The sequence below is a fragment of the Podarcis raffonei genome, chromosome 5 (genome assembly GCF_027172205.1).
Source record: "Podarcis raffonei isolate rPodRaf1 chromosome 5, rPodRaf1.pri, whole genome shotgun sequence".
NCBI lineage: Eukaryota > Metazoa > Chordata > Lepidosauria > Squamata > Lacertidae > Podarcis > Podarcis raffonei.
Window position 1 is genome coordinate 18,086,528 of NC_070606.1, and position 11,814 is coordinate 18,098,341.

An 11,814-nucleotide genomic window follows, 5' to 3' on the forward strand; every position below is an offset into this window, starting at 1 on the left:
GGGGTTGATGCAACATATTATCTCTCTTACTTTAAATTACTTCATTACAGCTGGTAAGGCACAGCTTAATCGAGCCCTCTATTTTGTGGCACAGAGCATTTTAGACCATAATCAAAGATCCAAATTGCAGAAAAGCAAGGGAGAGGGGTAGCAGGAATTAACGATGTTGGATGTAATTGTGCTTTCATATATACCCTCACAAACACACACACAAAATTAGAGCATTTCTAGCTTTGCAAATATATTAAAAGCATTTCTTGGCTGCTGTAGAAACAAAGGTTTTTATTGACCATGATGGTCCATGGGTGGACAATTCCATGAGTGCTAAGACAAAACTACAAGAGGGTTAGCATGGAATAATAATAATAATAATAATAATAATAATAATAATAATAATTTATTACTTATACCCCACCCATCTGGCCAGGCCTCCCCAGCCACTCTGGGCAGCTCTCAATAGAATATTAAAAACCACAAAAACATCAAATATTAAAAACTTCCCTAAACAGGGTTGCCTTCAGATGTCTTCTAAAAGTCAGATAGTTTCTTATCTCCTTGACATCTGATGGGAGGGTGTTCCACAGGGCGGGCACCACTACCGAGAAGGCCCTCTGCCTGGTTCCCTATAATTTCACTTTTCATAATGAGGGAACCACCAGAAGGCCCTCGGAGCTAGACCTCAGTTTCTGGGCTGAAAGCTATGGGTAGAGATGCTCCTTCAGGTATACAGGGCTGAAGCTGTTTAGGTTAACATTTGCACATATTTGAATATTTGCAGGGAGACTGCCTCCATTTTACAGACAGGAAACTAAGGGATTTGGAGGTGGGAGAAAAATCAAATGAATTCTGTTAGACACTTACAGCAATATACCACTTCAAACAGTCACAGCTTCCCTCAAATAAACCTGGTCAGGGTAGTTTGTTAAAGGTGCTGAGTTGCTGGGAGACCTTTATTTCCCTCACAGAGCTAGAATTCTCACAGTGGTTTAACAGTTAATCCCTCTTTTCCCATGGAACTCTGTGAACTGTAACTCTGGGAGGGGAAAAGGGACCTCCTAGCACCCTTAACAAACAACATTTCCCAGGATTCTTTGGGGAAAGTCACAATTGTTTAAAAAGTGGTACAGTGCTGCTTTAAATGTGTAGGACAGATGGCGCGATAGTTGAGTTCTTGCACAACAAGGCTACTTCCAAAAAGGTAGGCTTTTTTGTGGGATAATACTTGCTCTGATGCAACGTCATCTAACCTCCCCACAAACAAATCAGGATGAATCCATAATACAGAGGTGTCTGAAAGCACCTTAACTGCAACACTCTTCAACAGGCTTGAACACCTCAACTGCAAACTCGTGTCTGAGTCCAGAAAGCCATCCAGCTTGGGGTGGGGGCTTTGGGGGGGTATTGGGTTGTTGTTTTTTATTTTGATTATATGCTTTGTGGTTTTATATTTTGATTTTGTTCTGTGAACCGCCCTGAGACCTCTGGGTATAGGAAGGTTTATAAATTCAATTCATCATCATCATCATCATCATCGGGCAGAAAGGCAGGGAAGTCAACTTTGAAGTAGACCAGCAGCAACAAAATAAGAACCAAAAAATAAACCAAGCACTGCCAAATTCATTCACACACTCTCGCCGCCCCCATGACTCAAAGCCTTTCACAATTCTCAGTTCATTAAAAGGCACAGACACATAAGGCCCATGGCAGCAACCCCGTCCTGAAGGCTCCTTGAGCAGTGCAGCAGAGATGAAATCAACCACCTACCGTATTGGCCTGAATATAAGCCGCACCCAAATGTAAGCTGCAACTTTAAAATTTAAAGGGAGGGGGGAGGGGGAAAAATACCATACCCAAATATACGCCATTCCCTTAAATTTCTGCAGGCACTCGCCCCTTCCGTTTTATCGTATGTCTGTTTCAGCAGTGATATCATAAAAGCCAATTTTTGTAAGGTCACGAATATAAGCCACACTTTAACTTTTCACGGTTGGAATTTGGGGGGGAAGTGAGGCTTATATTCAGGCCAATACGGTATGATGACAAAGTGGGTGGGTCCTCATCAGAGGGTCACAAAAGGGGTTACAGCCAGGGCATCAGCAGTAACGGCACTGGGTGACAGCAGCCGCCCATCGCACAGACAAAGAGTCATGGCTGACATGAGAACCTCTAGTTAGGCTAAGGCAGCAGACGTTGGCTACTAGGATGAGGGTTGAGCTATGGTTATGATGCATGAAAACCATGGTCCACCATAACCAACTCAATCCACTGTCCTTTGGATCCCGGCTCAAAACGGATTCAATTTTGTATCTTCAGGTTTTTTCCCCTTCTCCTCTTCCTCTTCCCCCATCCTCTTGGGTGGATACTGACAAAATGTCATTGTAATCAGAGGTGCAGAAGGAGACGAAAGATTCCTTTCTTGCTGAACCTAAGGAAAGACCCTCAAAGTAAATGTGATTGTGGCTTTGGCACCTGGGAAGGCAAGCACGTTCAACTGATCACTTAGCAAAGGTTAATGCTGGCCGTCACTGGAACGAGCTGATGAAGCCATGATTAATATACTCCGTGTTTGCAAGTGCAAGTGCCCTGCCGAAAATACAAATAAAGGGATTTTTCAGGGTGATTACATTTAAATTTCACAGTTGATGAAGCAAACCCAAAAATCTCTTTTTGCACACATGCTAGTTAAAGGCTCCTGACATTTAACAAGTTGGCTAGTGAAGTATAGCGGCTAAGAAACTGAGCTGGGAAGTTCGTGATTCAAGTGTCTCCACTCACATGAGCTTGGTAGGTGGCTTTTAGCAACTCATCGCCTCTCATTTTAGTCTGCCCTCTCCACCTGTATTATCGAGTTCATATTAGTGGCCTACCTTACAGGGTTGTTGCAACAATAACATGAGATAATTCTACAGGAAGTGCAAAGGACACTCAAATGTGCTGTACAGTGGTACCTCGGGTTAAGTACTTAATTCGTTCCGGAGGTCCATTCTGAACCTGAAACTGTTCTTAACCTGAAGCACCACTTTAGCTAATGTGGCCTCCTGCTGCTGCCATGCCGCCAGAGCACGATTTCTGTTCTCATCCTGAAGCACTATTTCTGGGTTAGCGGAGTGTTTAACCTGAAGCATCTGTAACCCGCGGTACCACTGTACATAATCCCCCCCCCCGCCAACTCTTCATAGGGATGCTGGCTCCATTGGTTAAAGCGCGGTGCTGATAACCCCAAGGTTGCAGGTTCGGTCCCTGCATGGGACCACTGCATATTCCTGCATTGCGGGGGGTTGGACTAGATGATCCTCAGGGTCCCTTCCAACTCTAGAATTCTATGATTATATGATCAAATGTCAAAAAATTAACAAGTGTCTAAACTTGAGGCCCGCTTTGAACTTGAGGATCTAGACTAAATGCTTTCCTGGCCACAGTCCGATAGGGTGTCCCTTGAAAAGGGGGAGAAAGATGGAAATGGGGGGCGGGTACTGGGATGCTGCTCTTGGAAGTGATAGTTTGGGATGGGGGAACATGTCCAGGGAGGTTTAAAGTTCTCTCTCCCCTCACTAAACTCCACACGTCAGCTCTATGCCAATGCAACTCCCATGCTGAGAACTGGCTGCCAGCTCCAGCCCTGAGCCTTTTGCAATATAGAGCACAATAAAGCAAAGGAGGTGGAATATGCCAAACACCACCCCAAGGCTCCTATCCCAGACTGGCTGGAGCCCTAAACAGGAGCTATGCTGTTAGACTGGAGGCCAGGGAATTCATTGCAACATCTTGTCAAGATGGATTCCTCTCTCCCATATAAACTTTCCTTCTTCCCTCAAAGCGCAAGGTGACGCAAATATTCCTTTTGGATATTAAGCACTTTTTAATTTACAGCAAAACTGAAACCTTCTTCCCCCAAATAGCTGCCTTGACTTTCACAGCGAAGTAGATGCCATCGTGAATTAATTTATATGAAGGGCGGGTTTATAACTGCTAACTTAGCATCATGTCTTACAACAATTATTTTTTAAAAATCTTTTAAAAGCGGGCAGTAAATTTAAGTGCTTTTTAACAGCTGGCTTCAAAGGCCATCACCCCATATCAGATATTCAGTAAATCCTCTACTGAGACAGTGAGTGGTTACATCATGCCAAAGACTGTTTTAATTGTTCGATTTTGAAATAAAACGCCAGGTGTTAATTGATTTTTTTTCATGATAGCTTTTAGCACTGTAGTTAATAAAAGTTTTGGGCCTTCTAGCCAAATACTTAAAGCATTAATACTGAGAAACTACAGTGAATTTGGGGGTTAGGCCCTAATCTCTAAAATGTCATCTGTATGGCTGCCTGTCTATTAGCTTGTGTACCTGTAACTTCCTACAATCATCTGATGGTAATGAGCACGCTTGTTTTTAATTACCGGTACATGCACTCTTTACCATTGGACTGAGAACAAGATGCTTCCATAGGATCTAATAGCTGGCACACTCAACTAAATAATTTTAGAAACCTTAATTAAATATTGGTGTATAAACTGCTCTCAGAGAAAACCTGCTCACATTTTAAATGAAGCAAATAATTTTAGGGTATGTTCCTATCCTATGCTGAGGATCCACCAGCAATAGGTGTCAGCAGTGCTTTTTTCTAAAAAAAAAAAAAGGTTGGGGTACTCTCATTTTGACTCAAGAAAAATCACCATTTTATAGTTCAAATTGGGAAAAATAAATACAGTAAATGGACAAAAGTACAAAGATTCACAAAATGTTTAGGGGTATGCGTACCGCCAGAAAAAGCACTGGGTGTTAGCTCCTGGAGGCTGAGCCACTCCCCCCCCCATTTTTTAGGGGGCGATGTCCTCTCAATGTTCATCATGCTTTCGGCTCCACCCCCTGGCTCCTCACAACGTCATATGTGTGGTATCAGGACGTTGCGCAATGTCATGTGCATTACGTGAGGACATCATGTTGGGCTCAGGGGTGAAGGAAGGCTTGCCAGCACCTGGGGGGGGGCAAACTGCCCAGTGGCGCATGCACGGTGGCGCTACGTACTGCACATGTGCATGCACAGTACGTAGTGGCACTGTGCAATCGCCTCAGGGCGGTTTGCCGACAGTGCCGCTCAAGCGCCATACGGATGGTGGCGGGATCCTCTGCTCGTGGCGGCAGTGGTGGGATCCTCAGCGGCGCGATGGTGGCTGCTTGCGCCACTGCCGCACCCAGCAGCAGCAGGGCGAGCCCCCTACAGGGTGCCTTCTTGTCACCCTCCTCAGAGATGGCACCCAGGGTGGCCCGCCCCCCTGCCCCCTTCCTCCACCACTGGTTGGGCCCTCTCAATCATCTTGAGAACCTGGTGCTGGATGTTGTTGGCCAGTCAATAAGGATAGTCTAGGAAACTTGGAGGTTCCTCTCTCTCTCTACCCTTTCCCAGGCAGACATCTCAGTCTCCTGTCCAAGCTGAGTTGCATCACAACACTTCCAACACCTTCACCTGTGAACCCTTTCTGTACTCGTGGGTTTTGCTAAAAGGAGCGATGAAATGTTCTCCTGTTGAGCATCTGTGTGATCTTGTTGTGTTACTGCCACTTACTGGGATTCAAGCGAGGCAGAGCTCCATAAGCCAGAGCGGCTCAGAAACTTTGCCCATCCATTCCCCCTTTATTAACTCTGACTGCCCTCGCTGCTTTAGAACTCACTTATCACTCCCAAGGATCAACTTGGATGCTGTACTATAACACAATTTATTCTCTTGGTGACTGCATTTCTCTCCGAGAAGCACAGGAATGAATGAACATGGAACTCTATTAGGCCACATCAAAAGCACTGAACATCATCAGGAAACAAGGTAAGGATAAAATGAAACCATTTCTTAGGGACCGATAAAATGACTTACTCAAGTCCCAAAGACTAATCCAGACAACTTGCAATGAAATGCACTAGAACTCCCAACAGCTGCAGCTGACAAGTTAGCAATAGTAGGGTATTTTGGTGGCATTTGCTTTATGCATTTTGTATTCCCCTATCCCAGGGGAAGGAGGAAATATATTAATTGTCAGTGAAGTGAAGTTTACCTTACCTGATAGGCACTCTGTTTGCAGTTATGTATGTTGGCTTGCAGTGTACCTACTGCACCTTAAAACTGAGATACCAGAATGAAATTTTATACTGTATACGAGCTCAAGACAATATTCTGTCCTAGAATAAAACACTAGATCAACACACTCCACATTTCAAGGGGTAGAGGAAAAGTCACTAAATACATTGCACCAAGTGGGAGCTGCAACTAAAAGTTGTGTATGGAAGAGCTTGTTTTTCATGTTCCAGCTAACCAGGGAAGCCCTTTTCCAGCATACTTCATTCCATTCCCCCTCCTTTGCCATTTTCCATCCCTCACAACAGCATGTTCAGTCATTATTGGACTGTTTTGGGGAGATTCTTCACTCCACCCTCGTTGTTTCCCCCCTAAAACCTTTTTCTGTGTCTGTAAACCTAGGGGTTCCAGTCCCTCTGAATGTGCTAACACCTTTTGCCTACATATCATAACTCAAGAGCATGAGTTTGCTATTCGTTTATAGGTTTGATGATATGGCAATGCCTACTCTGAAGAGGGAAACACTGGAGTGAAATTTAGTGTGCGCATTCAGGTCACAATTCCATGTATAAAAGCAAAGTGTTGGTCCAAAAGCAAGGAGGAAAGCTTCCAAAATCCTCAGTTAGTACCGACCAAAATGGCACAAATGTCTTATCAGGCAAGACGTTCAATATAACGAGTCAATCTGAGGCAATACTAATACTAATCATATTTGTACCCCGCCCATCTGACTGGGTTACCTCAGCCACTCTGGGCGGCTTCCAACACACATAAAAACATAATGAAACATTACACATTAGAAGGCTTCCCTATACAGGGCTGCCTTTAAATGTCTTCTAAAGGTTGTATAGTGACTCATCTCCTTGAAATCTGCTGGGACGGCTTCCCACACGGTGGGCGCCACTACCAAGAAGGCCCTCTGCCTGGTTCCCTGTAACTTCACTTATTGTGGTGAGGGAACTGCCAGAAGGTCTTCAGTGCTGGATCTCAGTGTCTGGGCTGAACGATGGGGGTGGAGATGCTCCTTCAGGTATACAGGGCTGAAGCATTGTGCTTGGAAATGTACTGGGAGCAATTGTCTCGGGCACAGGGAAGTTGTGAACTGGCAGCAGGGCAGGTAATTCGCTTGCCTCATTATTACACACATGCCTGCCTGCCCGCCAGCCAGCCTTCCTACTCCAGCTATAGCCAGTGGCCTTGCTCCAAGGGAGGACAGCAGCATGTGCTAAAGCACCTGTTTGACCCCTGCGCACCCATCTTCAAAGGTGGGTGGGGAAATGTAAAATGTGTTGCATTTTAAAAGGCATCTCCTAGTACAGTGGTACCTCGGATTAAGTACTTAATTCGTTCCGGAGGTCCGTACTTAACCTGAAACTGTTCTTAACCTGAAGCACCACTTTAGCTAATGGGGCCTTCTGCTGCCGCCACGCCGCCAGAGCACGATTTCTGTTCTCATCCTGAAGCAAAGTTCTTAACCTGAAGCACTATTTCTGGGTTAGCAGAGTCTGTAACCTGAAGCGTATGTAACCCGAGGTACCACTGTATCGTGACAAGTTCTGATGGCAGAAATCCTCTCCTTGGCTTGTATTAAAACTATGCTTACCACTAATGCTTCTCATACATTACAGAGCAAATGAGAGGGAGAAATGTAATTAGAAATTAAAATGTAAGATTCCAGTATTCACACAGGCATATATATCCAGGATGTTTACATTATAGAGCTAGAGGGAAACAGATGCACTTAAAAGCATAAATGGTTTTCCAAAATGCAAATTAGTAGGCAGCTTGCACAGAGCTACTTGAAGCCAATGGGATTCATGCACCCTAACGAGGCACAGGATTGCACCCCCTGTTTTCCTGCCACCCTTAGATGGGGACAGGGGCAGTCTGTATTTAAGCCCCTTCCGAATTTCTGAGCTAGTCCTCCCATTCGGGCCTTTTTTCTTGGAGAGAATACGTCATCATTTATTCTATTAGAAAATAAATGTAAGGATATATTGTGGAATTTGCATTCCATTACCTTGGTTTGCATGCCATAAAACATTTATTACACCCTTGGGCTACAGGCTTAATAATGACTGGGTGAAATGCACTAATGTGGTATTGGCCTTGCTATAGAACAAAAGATTAATGTTCTTTGATGTCACCCAGCTAATAGTTGGGCTCACCAATTTGTCCCTTCAAAAGACATTACAGTCATTGAGACAACCCCACTAAGAAGAAAGGAAGCAAAAGAAGACTGAAGTCGAGCCATAAACTGAAGCTCCCTGAAACTATGTAAAAGTTTACATGGGATTTTTCTATCCATGAAATAAATAAAGGCCTAGTTTAGATTATACTCCCCACCCCCAAGCATGGCAGCGAAGTGAGACGTAGCCTCTTGCCCCATCCATTCAGTGCACCTCTCCTGCTTCAAAGACCACACGTGTGGGGATCAGACACCCCTTTGAAATTAAGAGATATCCTCTTATGAGCAGGATTATTTGATGGCTATATTGGAATTTTCAGTTCTATAGACAGGCTTGAGATGACAGTGATAGTCCCAGACCCTCTCAGCTTCTTGTCATATAATTAACTTTAGTTGCTTCTTGTAAAGATAAAACTGTGTAATATTTTTTCCCATGCTGTTTCTCCTCAGAATACAAGAGGAAGAAACTTCCAACAAGAGCAGCCAAATCCGACATATATGTTTCTCATAAGTGTCCCATGTTGTTTAATCAGGTTCATTCCCAGGTAAATGTGCATAGTGGTGTACTGCGCAATCTTGTTGCAAAATGTTCATTGCCTAATCTCCACAAAGTGGATGTGAATACCTTATGTCCTACTGATTTCCTTTAGAAGTTTGTCAGATATTTTCCCTAAATCTCTCCTGCTGAAAGGAACTAGACCTGTGTATTTATCCTTGGCTGAATCATTCACTTAAGCATGATAACCGAACATACAGAGAGGCACTGCTATTCCAATTGCTTTGTTTTTCAGATTCCAGAATGTAGAGTGTTTGAAGCTCAGGATTCCATGTCCTGGTTGTATATACAATGGTACCTCGGGTTACATACGCTTCAAGTTACATACGCTTCAGGTTACAGACTCTGCTAATCCAGAAATAGTGCTTCAGGTTAAGAGGTTTGCTTCAGGATGAGAACAGAAATCGTGCTCCGGCGGCACGGTGGCAGCAGGAGGCCCCATTAGCTAAAGTGGTGCTTCAGGTTAAGAACAGTTTCAGGTTAAGAACGGACCTCCAGAGCATCAGAGACATCACCTTGCCAACAAAGGTCCGTATAGTTAAAGCTATGGCTTTCCCAGTAGTGATGTATGGAAGTGAGAGCTGGACCATAAAGAAGGCTGATCGCTGAAGAATTGATGTTTTTGAATTATGGTGCTGGAGGAGACTCTTAAGAGTCTCATGGATCAAACCTATCCATTCTGAAGGAAATCAGGCCTGAGTGCTCACTGGAAGGACAGATCGTGAAGCTGAGGCTCCAATACTTTGGCCACCTCATGAGAAGAGAAGACTCCCTGGAAAAGACCCTGATGTTGGGAAAGATGGAGGGCACAAGGAGAAGGGGACGACAGAGGACCAGATGGTTGGATAGTGTTCTTGAACCTACCAGCATGAGTTTGACCAAACTGCGGGAGGCAGTGGAAGACAGGAGTGCCTGGCGTGCTCTGGTCCATGGGGTCATGAAGAGTCGGACACAACTAAATGACTAAACAACACCACCACTGTATACTGTTTTGGAGCCGCAGGGGAACTGTCTCTTGTAGGTGTGTGTTCATGCCATTGAGGAAACAAAAGTGAAAGGGATCATCTGAACTGCTTGGTTCTGTTCCAAAACATTTTGGTAGAGAATATAATTTCTACATTCTGCCAGTGCTTTTTTGGGGTGGGGGACACAGGGTACACATACCCCTAAACATTTTGTGAATCTTTATACTTTTGTCCATTTACTGTATTTATTTTTCCTGATTTGAACTATAAAATGGTGATTTTCTTGAGTCAAAATGAGAGTGTAGTGGTACCTCGGGTTAAGTACTTAATTCATTCCGGAGGTCCATTATTAACCTGAAACTGTTCTTAACCTGAAGCACCACTTTAGCTAATGGGGCCTCCTGCTGCCACTGTGCCACCGGAGCCCGATTTCTGTTCTTATCCTGAAGCAAAGTTCTTAACCTGAAGCACTATTTCTGGCTTAGTGGAATGTGTAACCTGAAGCGTATGTAACCTGAAGCGTGTGTAACCTGAGGTACCACTGTACCCCTAAACATTATTTTAGAAAGAAAGAAAAAGCACTGCATTCTGCTCCACCAAAATCATGCAAGTGGGTTAGGGGGCAGAATGGATTCCACAGTCCACTCCGGAAATGGCGCTATCGCTGCTCCCTTCTTTTTCTGGTAGCTTCTGAGTTTATGAAGAAAGGCATCACAAGGTTGCACTTACTGGTGTTTGTTTCAGGGTAGCCTTGGGTGCTCAGAGACATTCAGCATGCTGAGGAAGGCATGATCCTGGCAATCATGCCAGAAGCCTCTGGGCATATAAGGTAAGGCCCATCTCCAAGGCTATTTTGAGAACAAACCTGGAACCTCCTAGAAACTCAGCTTTACCCCCTGCCAGAACATGGGACTATGGCCGTTGCAGAAAAATAATAATTGGGAGTCTCTCTCAGCCCCTCAGTCTGCTGCTGTTGTCCAAACAGCTTTGTTAATATTCCAGAACATACAATTTTCCCGTTTTAGATTTATGAGCTGCGGCGGGTCTTGACAGCGTGACCGTTTTGCCATTTGTTTCCCTCACAAGTTCCCCCTCCATTTCTCCAGCCGTCAGATCCTTCTGAGAACTCCTCCCTCCATCGCCCGTCCTTCGCTGGCTCTCGCTCAAGAGGCTAACAGGCAGTAATGGAATGCTGGGCAGCCATGAGAGGCGAGATTCCATCGCCCTGCATATTGCTGACCACGGATGCCAGCTCAGCACATCTTGATAACTCATAACCCCTTGCCATAGGTTTTTATAGAGTGCCTGGTCTATTGTAAATCACTAACTCTCTGTCATCGACCCAGCTCCATCCCTGATTCATAGCATCAGGAATTAAACTACTGTCACACTGTGTGGAGAGAAGATAACCATTTATGGCACCAGTATAATAAAAACAAAACAGGGGAAAAAACAAAACAAAAATAGACTGTCTTGGAAGCAATGAATTATGGACCAGCCTCAAAGGTCAAATTATTATCTTGAATTTCTTTATTTAAGCAACCCAAACAAATATTTCTTCACCCTCAAACCCCCATGATTTAAAGGTGAATGACAAGTTATACAGACTTGCCTCTTACCACAAGTGTTTATTTTGGATGGCCCAATACTGAAGGCCTCTTCATCTTTAAGACATTCTCACATTCTGAACTCTGGTTTGGCTGAGTGAAACCGATGGCTTTTTATTCCCTTGTTGTTTGTACACAATATCTCCCTTGAACATTGAGACTTCAGAATGAAAGTTGGTGCGCACATTCAGGACATCACAACATTTCCTATTTGAACACCAGCAACCTCTCCCCCTCCATAGTCCTGTCTCTTTTTCTACTCCTTCAGATGTGGTGGCCATTTTGTGTTATGCCACACCCCCACAGCAGCCTGTTTGTGGCTGGCGCCCACAGCACTTTTTGGAAATTCCAAATTCCAAAAAGGTCAGTGACCCCTGGTTTAAGCAAAGCAAAATCCCCACAAGCCCAGGATGTCATGAGCAACTGCTGCTTGTTT

The 11,814-nt window shown here is 44.4% G+C and overlaps 1 long non-coding RNA gene across 2 annotated transcripts; it reads left to right on the top strand.

Annotated features, from left to right (window-relative positions):
- The first annotated feature begins 948 nt into the window (after positions 1 to 948).
- Positions 949 to 11,164, top strand: LOC128413735 (uncharacterized). Of its 2 annotated transcripts, none has more exons than XR_008330420.1 (5): positions 949 to 1,198; positions 5,748 to 5,816; positions 8,701 to 8,795; positions 10,516 to 10,600; positions 10,878 to 11,164. It is a non-coding gene; the product is annotated as an uncharacterized LOC128413735 (long non-coding RNA). The 2 variants fall into 2 exon arrangements; XR_008330421.1 differs by having other exon boundaries at positions 5,753 to 5,816.
- The last annotated feature ends 650 nt before the right edge of the window (positions 11,165 to 11,814 follow it).